Raw genomic sequence first — 17,276 nt, forward strand, 5'->3', positions numbered from 1 at the left:
TTGTATGTGCAGCAGACACCTGAAAAATCTGCACTTCCATTTTTCACCAGCAAAAATATTTCACTGGCATAAATTGGAGCATTAGCACAGGCACCTGCAATCCAGCAGCAAGAGGCAGAAATACCCTGAACTGTAGGCATAATTCAATAGAGAGTTAAAAAGTATGGACAGAGTTTTGTGGATGAAAAATTGCATCTACTATATGAAGGGTGGCCAACTGAAAATGCATCAAAAAATACACAGTTACTAGAGATAACTAAAGCTACACTTATGCAACTGTGGTATGTTTATTTTTTTTCTACTGGTAGATTTACAGCTTTCACAAAAGTGTGTAATGAATCTATCCAGTCAGTAGTTTTATAGCATCTTCTTGAATGCAGTGTGTGTCAATGTTGTTATGCTTTTTTGATGCAGCACTAGAATAAAAAGAATCAGATATTCAAGATTGCTATCCACCCAGAATAATTTTATGTACAGTTTTAGTACAGGAAGTGTACTACCTGATAAGAATTCAGTGATTTGTTGATTCTCAATCTTTACAGATGACTGATAAACTGCAGAAATTCATTAGTGTGCTGGGAGGATAAAATGAAAAGTGAAATAGGGAAGATTTGTCCCAGTGTTACAGATGGGGAACCGAGACCTAAGGTAGATTAAAGGACTTACCCAAAGCCACAGAGGAAGTCCAAAGTGATCACCCATCCCAAATTGGGTAGGACAGTCCCAAAATGCAGAGTTCAAGTCCCAGTCCTGGACTGAATGACTCCAGGACAGCATTTGTCCAAATGCTACTCCATGACTACCTGAGGCTTAGGGGCGGTGCCAGCCTCTTCCTGGTAGGGAGGGGCTGAGGTGGGCCTTAGCCTTTCCTTCGCCAAAAGGCTCCTCTCCCCTGCTTCTCCTCTCCCCGCACCCCGGAGGACCAGTCCCGGGCCAGAAGCTGGAGCCAGGCTGTACTAAGAGCTGCTCAGGGAGTCCGTGTCACTGTGGAAAGCCCTGGACCCTCCACCTGCATGCCCCAGGGAGCAGGAACATGGGCTGCTCTCAGTCCCTCCTAGCCCCCTGCCCAGGGCAGGTGGAGGGTCTTGGGCTCCCCACGATGACCTCGGCTTCCTGGGCAGCTCTTACCATGGCCCAGCTCCAGCTTCCAGCCTGGCCGGGGTGGGGCCTAAGGGATAAGAATAGGAGCCAGGTGAGGCCATGGAAAGGGGTGGGGCTCTGCATGTGTCCCACTTCTACCTTTGAAAAGGTGGTCACCATAAGGAAGTCTACATCAGAGCCAAGAACCAAACCCAGGCCTCCTAAACCCTGTCTAGTGTGATTTAACGGTTGGGAAGAGCGGTGAATCAGCTAGGGTAGTAAACTGAATGAAACAATGCTTCGCTGAAATAGATTCGGGTAGTTAAGGGCTGCATCTTTTGCAAGTATTTTTGCAACAAAAAGGATAAATTTTGTAATGTGCATTGTTATACTCATAGAGCTTATTATACGGCTAAATTGAATAAATACACTAAACACACGGGTTCTCAAACTGGGGGTTGCGAGGTTACTACGTGGAGGGTTGTGAGCTTTCGACTTCCACCCCAAACCCTGTTTTGCCTCCAGTATTTATAATGGTGTTGAATATATTAAAAAGTGTTTTTAATTTATAAGGGGGGGGGTCACACTCAGAGACTTGGTATGTGAAAGAGGTCACTAGTAAAATAGTTTGAGAGTCACTGCTGTAACACCTACACTCAACCCTACTTTGTCCCTTTACACACACACACACACCTCTCATTATTTTTAAATTGAAGGTTTGTATAATATTTCTAGACTATCTTGGAAAAAAAAGCAATAAATTCAGCTCCTCCAACTCCCAAAAGTCATTTGAAAGCTCACTTATTCCCCTTCACATGGAGTTGTCCCTCAAATAATTGAAATAATGTTTCCAGTCTGAGATGACACTTGCCAAATTTCAGAGCAAATATTCATGATAAAGTCATAAGCATCTGACAACAGGGTTTTCCAGTGGAAATGCTGACAGGTTCTTAAGCATAGTAGAGTGAACAGTATTTCTGTAAGAAGCAGTAATTTAAAGGTTGTGTACTAGTTAACTATTAGTGCTAGTAAACGAGTGACCTTGATGGGTTTTCAAATTAGAGCTCTAAGGGAACTATTTGATATTTAGGTCTGCTGCTTTCTGCCTAATGGAAACAGAAACATTATATCATAACATAATATTACTGTGTGGCTCGCTCACTTGATACAAGCAAATCCAGATAAAAGTAGATAACAGCTTTGTGACAATAAGAAACCCCTCTGTTTCAGCCAATACATCCATCTGACATTCTTCCACTGGCAATTACATCTATGGATTTACATGGGCCCCCATGTTGGCTGTGGCATCTGGAAATGAGAAAATAATGTGCTAACTATACATCGTATTCTACCAGTCAGCAATAAAGCATGCAGAGTAAATTAAAAATAACCCTCGCCACCTCATATCTCATGCAGACCCAAGTTGGAGGGTGAATTAGCCTCCCTTAATAGGCAGTCTAGTTAGCGTACACTCAAAGAGCCTATCAGAGAAACTCAGAAAAATACACTACAGTTTATGGTAGGAAGAATTTGATGCCCCTCTGGATTAACTTTTCTGCCCAAAAGCCATAAAAAGGCACAAATGATGAGCTGAACACATACATTCTCTGTGGGACAAAGTTAATGTCTAAGCCATGTCCCTTCCACCTACCCTCAAATGAAGGAGAGCCAAAACTTCCCGCCAGGGAATTCTGATGGCATATTTACAGTGTGGAAGAAACTTGACTTAGGGCTATTAGGGCAGTTACACAAAAACAAAACATCTGAACACACATTTAAACTAGCTCATATCCTGGTAAGGATTCTGCCCTCTGCTATGGTGGTGCAGCGTAGGGGTTGTAAACAATCCACAAGGGGCTAAGGAGCAAGTCCTTAGCACAAGGACCATGTTGGCCTCCTATAGGAGCAAACAATCACAGCCCCTTTGTTTCATATATCCAACTTAACCACTGTTCACTGAGTGACAAAATCTGAGCTCAGCTCTTGGCCACATCTTGGTTATGGGCAGAGGGTGATGAAATGGCTGGAGTAGCTCCCATGAGCCCTTTCTTGCCCTCCCACAGGGGGGATGTGATGGAAGGGGAGTGGCCATCTCCTGCACACTGCCACTAAGGGGGACAGGCTCCTCTGTACTTCAGAGAGCCCAGGCTCAGCAAAACACCACTGCAAGAAGACCCTATGCACCAGCAGAGAAAGAGGTTGGATTTGTCTTTGTGTTCAACATGTGAAGGATATGCCACTTACGACAAGGACTTCCTTTTCCTACTGTACATTGCCACTCATACTAAACAACACAAAGTAATAATAAATAGAAACTGTTATATTAGATTAAAAATAAAATGCAGTAGACAAAGAAGATACAAGCCCACTATCAGAAATTTGTTGAAAGGAGTTAAATACATCTTTAAAATGCAAATAGAAAAAATCCTCTTGCTGCTGCTACCAACAGTTATAGGAAAGCTTGCATAGAAGCAATTCTGCTTTATCACAAATTTTCACTTGTTCAGTTCTCCTTTATTGTTAGGGTCACAGGTACAATAAGAGGCTCTTCGTGCTTATTCTACTTTTATAAATATAGCCCTCGATTGATGACAATAAAATTTGCTACAATCAAAAATCATTTTAATGTCACAAATTAAGAATAGTTATGATGTAAGTAAGGAATAAGCAGTAGGGGGTAACTAAGCCTTGCAGAAGCAGAAATCCTATTTTCACACAAGTACAAAATGAGCAGGGGGAAAACAACACAAAAAAATAAGATATGGAAACAGAATAGTCTGTAAGTAATGTCTAACAGATTTCATCTTTTTCCAGATGACATAAGCATGTCTTGAAAACCAAAAATAAAATCATAAAAATGACTATAACAAGTACCAAAAATGTGAGTGCTTCCCAACTTTCCTCTCATGTGTAAAAACAAACCAAACAAATTGGCAACAGGCCTTTTAATTATTAGCTGACATTCATTAGGTTTACGTGCAGATTTTTATTGATTTGTAGTTTGCTATCATACTTTTTGTTTTGATCTCATCAGCTATTTCACAAATAATTTCATCTCTAATTCATCCATCTGTTATCTGTTCAAATTCCAGGTCTGCAACTTAATGGTCAATGATCTTACCTGGCAGCTAGTTTCTTCTAAATAAAGTGTGCCTTCCTGAGAGACATTCTTGCGTGCAAGAGTGTATTTTTGATATTTTTGATCGACCTATGTCTTGCAGTTGCTTTCATGAGCCCACTAATTTGCGAATAATGTACTCCCAACCAAATTCAGTTTTTGGTAAATTGACCATTTGCCAAAAACAAAATAAAAAACAAAACAAAAAATTTGCCCAGCTCTAGTTTTCAGCCCAGTTCTGCCAGTTATTTGTTATGACACCCAGCACAAGTTACAGAATCCCTCTGTTTCCCTATTTGTAGTACACCTCTACCTCGATATAACGCTGTCCTCGGGAGCCAAAAAATCTTACCGTGTTATAGGTGAAACTGTGTTATATCAAATTTGCTTTGATCCACAGAAGTGCGCAGCCCCACCTCCCAGAGCACCACTTTACCGTGTTATATCCGAATTCGTGTTATATCGGGTCATGTTATATTGAGGTAGAGGTGTATTACGGTACCTATACATACCTACCTTTGCAAAGTGCTAGGAGACACATAGTATCAAAAGCTTTCATCTATCTCACATGACCTTCTCATAAAAAAAAAACTAGGGAAATGCAATCTAGATGGAGCTACTATAATGTGGGTGCAAAATTGGTTGGAAAACCATTCCCAGAGAGTAATTATCAGTGGTTTGCAGTCATGCTGGAAGGGCATAACAAGTGGGCTCCTACAGGAATCAGTTCCGGGTCTGGGTCTGTTCAGTATCTTCATCAATGATTTACATAATGGCATACAGAGTATATATAGAGAGAGAAAGTATATAAAATTTGCAGACGATACCAAGCTGGGATGGGTTGCAAGTGCTTTGGAGGATGGAATTAAAATTCAAAATGATCTGGACAAAGTCAAGAAATGGTCTGAAGTAAATAGAATGAAATTCAAGAAGAACAAATGCAAAGTACTCCACTTAGGAAGGAACAATCATTTGCACACATAAAAAATGGGAAATGACTGCCTATGAAGGAGTACTGTGGAAAAGGATCTGGGGGTCATGGTGGACTACAAGCTAAACATGAGTCAACAGCATAACGCTGTTGCAAAAAAATAAAAAAATTAAAATTTTAAAAAATTTTAAAAAAGCGAACATCATTCAGGAATGTATTAGCAGGAGTGTTGTGAGCAAGACACACGAAATAATTCTTCTGCTCTATTCCACACTGATAAGGTCTCAACTGGAGTATGGTGTTCAGTTCTGGGTACCACATTTCAGGAAAGATGTGGACAAACTGAAGAGAGTCGAGAGAAAAGTGACAAAAAATGATTAAAGGTCTATAAAACATAACCTATGAGGGAAGACTGAAAAAAATAGATTTGTTTAATCTGAAAAAAGAGAAGACAGAGGGGACATGATAATAGTTTTCAAGTATGTAAAAGGTTGTTACAAGGAAGAGGGAGAAAAATTGTTTTTCTTAACCTCTGAGGATAGGACAAGAAGCAATGGGTTTAAATTGCAGCATGGAAGGTTTAGGTTGGATATTAGGAAAAACTTCCTGTCAGGGTGGTTAAGCACTAGAATAAATTGCCTAGAGAGGTTGTGGAAACTCCATTATTGGAGATTTTTAAGAGCAGGTTAGACAAACACCAGTCAGGAACAGTCTAGCTAATACTTAGTCCTGCCATGAGTGCAAGGGATTGGACTAAACAACCTCTCAAGGTCCCTTCAAGTCCTTTGATTCTATGAAGAACACTATGGCCCACATCTACAAGAGGGAGTTGGGCATTGAGACACTGAGCATGACAACACCTAACTTTTTGGTGCCTATTAAAAAAATGTCGCTGGAATAGCATTTCAATCCACAACACTTGAGCTAGATGCCTACGTTTCTTAAACAAAGAATGGAGAGAGATCGGTACCTTAGAATGTGGTCCACAAAGCCATTATGTTAGACACAGAGCTTCTTAAGCTAGCCAATGGGAGATGCCAATGACAGGAGTGTGTGCTTAGCCCCACTCCTCTTGGAATTCAGTGCCAAAATCCAAGGTGCGGAGAGTTACCTAGCTCAGCTTGTAATTCACAGAGCAGGGGAAAACAGGCATTTGACCACCTAAGTCACATGTGAGGCCACTGTATTAGGTACACTCAGAGGCTGCCCAATTTCACACAAAACAGCTGTGTGTGGGAGGATGAACACCTCCCTTATAATCTTGAGCCCAGCGGTTAGGATGTGAGACACCCTCCATTCAAGACCCTCCTCTGCCTGATGAGAAGGGCTTAGAACAGACAGCTGTGACCTCTCAGATGGGTACTATTATGCTGTAGAGTTATTCTAACTCTCTCTGGCCTAATTAATATTAAAATTAGTCAATTAGCCTGTGTGAGTACTCTAACCACTGGGCTAAATGTTATAAGGGAGGTTGAGGCTCCTTCCACCCTGAAACTGGCCATTTTGTGTAAACTCACATGCAGGACTCTGAGCCTGCCTACCAGATCAGGTCCCACACAGGACTTAGGCAGCCAAATGCCTTTCTTTCCCAGTTTATGAATTGTTCTGGGACTTAGTCAGGAGACAGGTGCCTAGAGTGAGGACACAGCGTGCATGTTCAAAGGCAGAAGCATAGGTGCCCATGGAACTTTTACCCAGAAAACTTAGGTGCCAAGACAGTTTAGGTGATAGCTGACCGGGATTTTTGTGGTTGGCAGTGATGCCTAAAACCAGGACTTAGGCATGCAAGTACTTCTGTGGATAACCCTACCCTAAGTTATTATAGTTATTTTAATCAGTGTCTCCGACTGCTCCAAGACCATCTGTTTTAAATGTTAAGAACTTCCAAAGAAGATTGCCTGTCCTTTGCATTTTCTGATATTCCCAATTCTAGATACAGTAAAAGCTGTGTTATCCGGCACTTTATCAGCTGGAAAGCTCTAAAACCCTGCATTTCTGATATCTCCCAATACAAATCTTCAATCTAATAACCAGGACCAATGCCAAAACTAATTGAAATCAATGTGGAAGCTATTCAGGACCTAAGTATTTCTGAGAGCAGTCGAACTATGCTCGAGTTAGCAGAGAAGAGCCAAGTGCTTTTCTTTTGGTTTGTATCCACCATTGTGTTGGTTGGTTTATTATTTGATATGTTGTCCTGTGTTTATCATAAAATATCAATGCCACCCTATCATTATGGCATCCAAAATACCATTGAAAAGCAAAGGAGAGAAGCGAGAGAGAGTTGTGCTGACATTAAAATAGATATTTGTACACATCTTGAAAAGGGTGAGAATAGGAACGTTTATTCATTTTATTGGATTCCAATGCTTTGACAATTGGTAATCCATTGGTAAGTGTAACTATTAGTTAACTGGAACTCCCCCATTCCACCAACATGCCAGATAAGAACCCTTTTACTGTAGTTCTGTTAATTTTCCCACTGGTCCTAGCAGTGTGTTGTACTGTTTTGTGCCTGCATTCTTATTCTGGCCTATCATGCCATCTCTTCTCTCCATCATATACTATTCTAGTTAGTTCATGTGAACACACTGAGGAAATAGTCACAGGCTAGCTAAATTGTTCTTAATTAAAAAAAAAAAAAAAGTCATTTGAACTTTTGCAACCAATTTACAACATGTGTCAGATACATTAGATCAAGACAAGGTAGAGGATTTTAGTGTGCTTGGGGACTCTTACATGAGCTAGCTTGGATCTCTAATCCATCTAGTAAAATTAAGGGAGCCTCCTTAAAAAAAAATAAAACTTTCTTTACAAATATTGAGGTTGGGCTTCCATAGCCTACAAACCCTAGGACTGCATCTCATTTATCAGCCCTTTCAATGTTCAATGTAGGGCTTGATCTTGTGAGATGTTCAGTACCCCTCAACTCCTCTTAACTACAGTGCCAATTAGATACTCAGGCCCTCATCGAATGCTGTCCTTACTGAATGTACTGTGTTTTTCTGAACCTCGTCTGGAAGTTTGTTTCTCTGCATGGTGAAATGTACATTTTTGTACATGTTTATTAATGATAAACAAGAAAACTTTGACTACGGTTTTAGAAAAATGAAAGAAAATCATTTTCCTGTGTAGAGCATTTCCCTTACTTTTCCCCTCCAAATCACTCAGCCTCTCTCTAAACTAAAATGACCATACTGGCCATCACAGTAGGATTTTGATAATAACAAGCTACTTTCCAGTTTTACTCATCTATTTACAGTCTAAGTGGTCACCATTTTTTTTTAAAAAGAAAGATGAATCTGTAAGTTAAATCAAAATCATCATATAAACTGAGTTATTACAACATACGGGTTCACTGGGCTATTTGGTTTTTGTGGGATATTTATCCTGTCAGACAAGCATGTCTTCCACATATGCTTTCTATACAGCCTACTAGTGTCAAAATAATTATAATGTTTATTAAATTAAAATAATGAAGTTTATATGAACTTTCAATAATGCAGACAGGCAGACTATAACTGTAAGCCACATGCTATATACTCTGGACTTTTACGGCTTTTAATTTATCAAAGGAAATAATTAGCACACTTTGTGGCAGCCAGTGATGGAATTTATTCATTTGGAAGCCATGGGTTTCCTGTCATTAAAACTACATCATGTCCTTCCTTTTCTATTAAACTTCAGCTGAGGGCAGTAAGAAGTCACTAAAAGGAAATGAAGAGGTTTTTTGGCAATGTTCTCGAGCAATGATTTAATACTGCTAAAAGATAGCAAACCCATAATGTAGGCCAATAAGGGATCAGGGTTCCAATTACCACATTTCCTTCATTTGATTCTTTGTTTGTGGCTCAATTAACTGATTTGCAAAATCACTTCAATAAATTTACTCTCTCTTTGTTGGGTTAAAGCATTTCTGGTTCCTAATTACAAGTGTTTGTGACAAAGAATAAGATTTAGATCTTTAACCACTATATTTATATTTATGTCATAGGATATTACTTTTTTTTTTTCTTCAAAATGATCAGTCAGATCTCATTAGCCAAAGAATCATTTTGGCTGAAGTTAACACCTTTTTTCCTTGAAGTGTTTTTTAAGAGGCAATAGCATGAGAGATGAGCTTTCTTTAAGTTGAAATGAAACCAAGAGTACAAGAAGACTACTCCCCTGTCTGACTTCCATACTAAGCTACAAATGACTTCAACAGACTGAAATCCATATTATAGAAGCAAAACAGCCCAGACTGTGATAGGCTGACAGATACAAGTCCTTTTTCTTCAAAAGAGGTATAAAATCAAGTTAGCATGGAGACAGAATTACCCTCTTCCCCTCAGGAGTGGGTGGTCCTCCCAGGTCTTGACCAAGGTACATTCATGACAGAGGTGGAATGCTGCAGCTTCCAGCACTTTATTAAGTGAGACCAGGACAATGGACGATTTAGAATAGGGTATGATTTTACAAGATATATCATTATGTCAATGAATAAAGAACTACAATACACTGAAATGATTTGAGCAAGTCTATGCAGTGCCTTTGCAGCCTTTTATAGAATGAAAAAAAAATCACTTTCAAATTTCACAACTTTACAAGAGTATCTATTTTTTAACTTCTGTATCTGCTACATGTTATATAGAAAAAGTCAATTATTCAGATTTACTATTTGAGTCATGTAGCATAATGTTAGGTTTTTAGATTCTCAGTCTGTCACAGACTGAGGTTAGCCTTCATTAGTGAAGCCATCATCTTTAATAAATAGTAAAAACTGAAACTTTTTCTTCTTTTAACCCTTAAAATGATCTGCATACTTTTACATGCATGACTTTTTACTACAGCTCAATAGAGAATCAGTTAAATTCAAAAATGTTCTCTTAGCGCAGCTTAAATTGAGTACTGATATTGCTGTTGAGTTACCAAATTAAGATGTAAGATCAGAGCTAGCTAAGATTGTCATATTGTCTCCTCTAATTTGGAAAAGTAGGACTAGGCTAGAGAGAAACTCATAAAAAAAGACTTTATGACTTTCTTCAAGGCTGACATAGAAGCCAATGCTCCAATCCCTTCTCCGAGCCCCTTGCAATTACATTTCCGCAGGAAGAAAGAGAAGGAATTAGAAACAGGATAATGTAGCCTTAAATCACTGCTCATAGCCATTGCCTTTTAGTGGGAGTCCAGAGCTTTTTTAACATGGTTCTTATACTGTTTAGTGTGATGCAACAAAAAGCACAAGTTGTTTGACCCTTCCTCAATAAAAAATCATTTTGTTCTGACAACCTATAAAACCTGTGCATGAGCCTTCTAAGCCCTGGTGTCTCCTTCAATTGATGAGGGGGAAGCATTGTAAACATGTACAGTAAAGGCAAGGTGAAAAGCAATTCTGATAAAGCAATACATGTCATAGTACAGTGTGGCAATATAAAGGCATGTGCTGCTGCTAAGTGCAACAACATTTCCAAGGCCGGGACTTATGTCATCACTAACCTTTAAAGGTTCTGAGTCATCAGGGTTGCATCATACTTGAGTGAATTATGTCTGATGGGTATTAAACTGGAATATTATGAACTCATAGGAACACAATGTGATCGTTTACACAGTCCAAGTCTGAGATGGCATCAGCATGGACAGGTTAGTATCCTACAGAAAAGCAGTGTGTTGAGTTTTCTGGCCTGAGATCACCAGAGAAAGATGACAGGTGTAACTTTTTAGAGTTTTGTGTTTTTTTTTTCCAGGAAATAGAGAAAAAGATAGTCACTATAAACTTGCTGAAGCTCACGCTTACTGCTGATGCACATCAATAAAGCAAACAAACCTCAGTGCATAATATTGTGTACTAGGGGAATCTTGCAACAGAACTATTCATCTCATGATAAATCTTATTAGAGAGTGTATAATAAGACTGAATAAAGATAAAAATCCCTGTTTTAAGAAACAACTTTTTGATTAAGTTATATATTTTCTCTTTGAAACCACTATTTTCTCACCAGCTTTAATGCTAAGTAATCTGAAAAATCAGGTCCTAAGTGTTTCAGATCAGGCAACTAAAATCAGTGAAGGCATTTGACCTTAAGATCTCTGTGCCTCAGTTCCTCATTTTTCAAATGGGGATAATAGCACCTCACTTCACAGAGGTGTGAAAATAAATTAATGCTTGTGAAACACTCAGATGCTATAATGACAAGCACCATATTAAAGCCCATAAGACAATTAATAGTTCTGTCTTCAGGGCAGGTTCTGAGTAGCCTACAACAAACAAAACATGGGGCTAACTACTGAACAATGAGGATAAAACAAAATATCGAATAGCTTCGCATTCATTAAGCACTGTCTATCTCATGACTGAATAAGGCAGGAGTTCTGTGGAAAAAAATACCATCTGATCATGTAACTAAAAAGACTATCCAAATGTAAAAACAGGGAGTTGGATTAGGTTTGCATGAACAACTTTAATTCTGGCATTTCCTAACTTTTGAGTGTTTGACTCTGCAATCATAATAATGTTCTTTTAATAATTATACTTTGCTCTTATATCATTTGTCCATCATTTGTTCTCAAAAGGACTTTACAAAGGAGTAAGCATTCATTAGCCCTGCTTTACAGATGGGTAAACTGAGGCATGAGATGTTGAAGTGACTTGCCCCTAAGGCCACACAGCAGGCCAGTGAGCTGAGGAATAGAACTCAGTTCCCCAGTCCCAATCCACTGCTGTATCCACTAGGCAATACTGCCCCAATACAGTATTTACCATAGTGTTGTGTGTGTAAAAGACATGACATATCTGTGTGTGTACACACAAGTGGATGAGTGCCTTAACAGGATTAGGCCCTTTCTGAGGAATATTGCCTTTAGGATTAGAGATGTATTCTTCTCTCAATATGCACACTTAACTCCCAGTGATACTAGTGGCACATTTGTTGCAGTTGAGCACAAACTACTGGGTTTTGCAAATCTGCTGAAAATATACATAAGTTAGGGACATGCCTTGTTAATCATTTTTAACTAGGATTAGTGGAGGAATATAATTCTGTGAGTCTCTTTTACATGGGATTTTGTTCAAGTTTAAAAAAACACTGTTTAGCTGAACCCAAGATTTTGAGTTCATGTTTAAAGTCCTTATCACAACCAAATTTATTAGGGTTTGATCCAGTATTACACTGAAAAATAAGTTTTTCAGCAGAAAATTTCAACATTTCAGAAAAATGAAAAACTGCTTTTTTTGGATAGACAACTGAAATATTTCTGTATAAAAAAGCTACCATTTTGCCTCATAGGGAGTTGCGGTGCAGGTGCTCCATGCTCCCATTCACCTCTATAGCCCAGGCTTCTGATCGAACAACATCTCCCATAATGCACCATGGTTTCACCTCATGGCAAGGGGAAATAGTTGAATCATGGGAAATTTCTGACCATGACGTATCCTGGGAGATATAAGATGACTAAAGAGCCTACAGAAGACATTAGGAAACCAAAATACAACTCCCTTGAGGCACTGCAGCACTCACAAAAATTAATCTAGTGAAAATCCAAATTTCTGTCAAGAAACAATTGATGGAAAAATTTTCAACCATCCCTGCATAGTGCATTACATAGCCCTTTACAAGTTCATAGCCCAGCTCCCATTGATTTCAGTTGCTGTTGTGAACATTCACCATTTTGGTAGGTTAGACTTTAGGATCCCAAGTTGGGCACCTAGAAAATGAGAAACTCAGGTAATGATTACCTATCAGAAGTTTGGATTAAATTGACTTTCCCAGCTTCAGATAAGAACTATGCAATAGAGGCAAGGATAGAATCCAAGTCTCCTGGGCAGCATTCAAATACCTGGATCCATGAGACCATCCTTTCAATCTCCTGCTTCATTCACTACCCCCTTCCAACTTCTGCAACAAATGAAGCAAGGTTCCTATAGACAACAACCTGATTCGCTACATATTCCTGATTTATTCCCATAACTGGTCCATCCTGTGCAATGAATGAGCCAGCGGTCTTGTGGGAAAAAATACTATATGTTCATGTAATTAAAGACTGCAACATAATGATACATACAAGGGGGCTGAATTTAGGTTGCAGATAAGCATTAGAAAATGTGAAAATTAAGGTTAACTTTGCAATCTAAATATTATTTTAATATATTTTTGGAGAGAGAGTTTACTACGATTTTTAAAAGCAAAATAAAAAAAAATTCCACTTATACTATACTTGGGATATCAGCTGATTTGAGATATTTAGATCCACAGCACATTACTCTGTGTTTGAGCTAACAGTATAAATTGTCATCTTTTATTTGTACCTGTATTAGAAGGGATGTGATTCACTCCTTGCTAGCGGGTTTCACAGATGTTTGCTGACAGCAGGAAAATGGTGAGACTTAGGAATCTTGGGTTACATTCCAGACACTGGAAAAGAGTGCTCTCTAGTAATCACAGACCCTTCTGTCCCATCAGCCTTCCTGATTTTTCATCCCAGTCTCCTTCCCATCTCCTTTGGCTTCTCATCCCAGTCCATCACCTGGTTCAGCCATTCCCAGTCTCTATCATCTCAGTCCTTCCCACCTCAGGCTCCTTGTACCAATCTTCTACCTGTGCAGCCATGCACCCCATATCTGGTTCTTATCCCCTATACACTCATGTCAGTAGTTTCTTCCTTCTACTCAATGCTGCCTAGGCACCAGCAAAAGAAGCACTGAGCCCTGGAAAGATCACACTCGTCTCCATTCCCATGCCTGGCACCACAGCATTCAGGAACACCAACTGCAGGGAAAGCCCCAAGCATCCCCTGCAGCTCTTGGAGATGGAGTTGCAGAATTTAGAAGCCAAACTAAGTCTTTACTGAGCATGCACAAGCAAATGTTTTGCAAATGCTTACAACTTGTTACATTTGGGGATCTTTTCCAAAAGAAAAACAAAACACAGATCCCTGAGGTAGTCATTATGTTGGCCCCCTTGCCAATTTTCAAGTCCCACCTCCAAAGCATGGAGACATTAGAACTTCTCAATAAAACTATTGTAAGAATTTTTTTAACATGGGCATAACAATGTGTTTTTCCCTAACTTTGTTCTCAGAAACTGCTGAAGCATTTTTGCTAGGTCAAAGCTATGTCCTTAACTAGGCTGACTGTGAAATGGGGCTATTCCTACATACTCACTTTCAGAACCATAGGTGAATGAGCAGTAGAGCTGGTTGGGAAATTATTTTTCCCTTGCAAAAATGAAGTGACAAAAATTGATCTGTGTTTGTCAAAACTTTTCTTCAAAAATGTTTTGTAAAACACTGAATCTAAAAATGTTTAAATTAAAACTTTTTGCAAGTTTCCATTTCAAAGACATTCTGTTGAAAGTTTGAAACAAATTTATGATAAGCTCTAATAACTACTGTCTAAATGCAACGAATCATTAACAAATGCTCAATAATGCTGTAATTAGCCTACACCCTCCCACAACAGTAAAGAATATAAAACCTCAAAATCCTGATTCCCAGCCTTTACTGCTATCTAGGCAGTATTCACATCCTTCTCTAGTAGCTGTTTCTCAGAAGAATATAACATACTACTACTACCACCACCACCTAAAACATTTAAACCATACTTCAAGTGGTAAATGTCTGTGCTGTGGCTATGAAGGTAGTCTTCTTAATAACCCATGTTTGGGATCATTACAGTCGTACATTGTAGAATTTCTTTGCTTTTTCAGATTATTTAGAAAAATATAGGAAATTCCATAAAACCTTTCTTAAAAGAGCATTAAGATTCCAAAACCAAACAGTGCAAAATGAATGCCAGAATTACAGATGGCTAGGCAAACATAATTCTGCCTCCTTTTGTGTAGGCATCATGATCACCTATTAATGTTTTCACATGTAATAACTCAGGAATCAAGGTTGTGCAGTCGATTACAGGCAACAGCTTAAAACTTCTGCCTTATTCACAGAAGCTGGAAGATAACGTAGTAAATAGACCTGGCCAAAATAAGGATTTTCAGTTCATGAGAAACGTCTGCATTTTGAATCACAATGAAACCAAATCTTAAAAAAAATTCTTATACTAGAAATTTAGACCCTGTGTGATGTTCTGTACCTTGAGGGAACACCCAGCACCCCCATGTTCATCCTTATAATATGATTGTGTGGTATCTAATGCAAAGTTTGTCATGTCAGGTGTCTTCAGAAGGTTCATGATGCACTGAACATTGTTTTATAGTAATTGTTGTTATAGTAATGTTATAGGCTGTAATTTCATATATATAACTATGAGGCTCAGAATTTGTCCTCATGGTTTAAAGTAAGCCCAGGCAAAAACTCTCTAAGAGCAGAAGGGCAATTCACACCTCATCAAGGCATGTATGGGACAAACCCAGCAGAGCCTCCTGGGAACAAAGGACACTGTCCTAGGCAACAACAAAGGATCTGTTGGACTCTTGAGTGAGTCAACCCCCTTCCTTTGGTCAGTTTGGGACTGCGATGAGGTAATGCTCACCTGACTCTGGGTGGGGGCGCAAAGCCAAGAGGGAAGAAAGAACATGATAAAAGTGAGAGATGTTTGCTATGCCCTTCTCTCTCTTTCACCTCCATCTACAGACACCACCACCAAGCGGCTGAAGTGCTGGTCAAAGGGGAGAGCCTGGCTGAAGGCAACCAGCCAGTCTGTGGTAAGAAGCATCTAAGTTTCTAAGGGCATTGACAGTGTTAAGATCAGCTTAGAATGCATTTTGCTTTTATTTCATTTGACAAAATCCAACTTGTTGTGCTTTGACTTAAAATCACTTAAAATCTGTCTTTGTAGTTCATAATTCTGTTTGTTTATTCTACCTGAAGCAGCGTGTTTGGTCTGAAGTGTGTCAGAGACTCCCCTTGGGATAACAAGCCTGGTACATGTCAATTTCTTTGTTAAATTGATGAACTCATATAAGCTTGCAGGGTCCAGCAGGTATAACTAGACATTGCAAAATGGAGGTTCCTAGGGTCATGTCTGGGACTGAAGATATTGGCTAGCGTAATTCGGTTGCACAATCCAAGGAGCAGTTTATATGCCAGAGGCTGTGCATGAACAGCCCAGGAGTCGGGGTTCTCACAGCGGAACAGGGTAAGGCTGGATCTCAGAGTTGAGGATTGGAGTGACCTAGCAGATCACCGGTCCAGATAACACCAGGGGAATGTCAACCCTGGAAATCCTGTTATGGGTATGGCTGCTTACCCAGACCATGCAAGCCTGGGGTCCAGAGACAGTCTGCATGGCAGGGCTCCGCAGCAGCATGAAAAATTGCAATTCACACATAATTAGGAAAGACTTTTTGGAGAATTTAGTTGACAACCTCCAACAATTCCATAGGCACAGAACACCTTCCTGCCCACCAGACTATACATACACCATCCCCACAGAGCAACTGAACATGCTCTATTCTGGGGCTGAACAGTATTTCCCTTGCACTTACTCCCAAAGGTCACCAGTGAATGAGACTGTAGCACCAGGCACAAAAATTCAGAGCAGGGAAACGGCCCCTCCCTTCCTTGCACATAGGCGTCATGGAGGAGGAGAAGGAGCAGAGAGAGTCTGAAGGTAATGTAGATAGGGGGAAAATGGGCGAGGTAAGGGAGACAAATTCAGAGTATGGTGATGAGAAAGGAACCTGGGGGCAACATGGGCAGAAGCTGAAGACGGGGACAAGAGCAGAAGAAATGGCATGGGGGCAGGAACCAGAGAGGGATAGCCAGAGGACAGGACACAGAAACAGAGAGGCCTATAAGCACTAAAGAATTCTCCGCAACAAAATCTGGAACTGACCCCAGGATTCCAGCAGGGGCGGCTCTAGATATTTTGCTGCCTCAAGCATAGCAGGCAGGCTGCTTTCGGCGGCTTGCCTGTGGGAGATCCCCAGTCCCGTGGATTCAGCGGCATGCCTGCGGGAGATCTGCTGAAGCCGCGGGACCAGCGGACCCTCCACAGGCATGCCACCAAAGGCAATCTGCCTGCCACCCTCTCGGCAACCGGCAGAGCACCCCTCGTGCCTTGCCATCCCAGGCACGCATTTGGTGTGCTGGTGCCTGGAGCCTCCCCTGGATTCCAGACACTCAATATTCCTCAACTGTGTAACAAACAGAGCTGGGCAGGACAGTTTTCTCATCCCACAAAAAATGTTGAGATTAAAAAAAAAAAACTTC

Source organism: Gopherus evgoodei, chromosome 5, assembly GCF_007399415.2.
Source record: "Gopherus evgoodei ecotype Sinaloan lineage chromosome 5, rGopEvg1_v1.p, whole genome shotgun sequence".
NCBI classification, from domain to species: domain Eukaryota; kingdom Metazoa; phylum Chordata; order Testudines; family Testudinidae; genus Gopherus; species Gopherus evgoodei.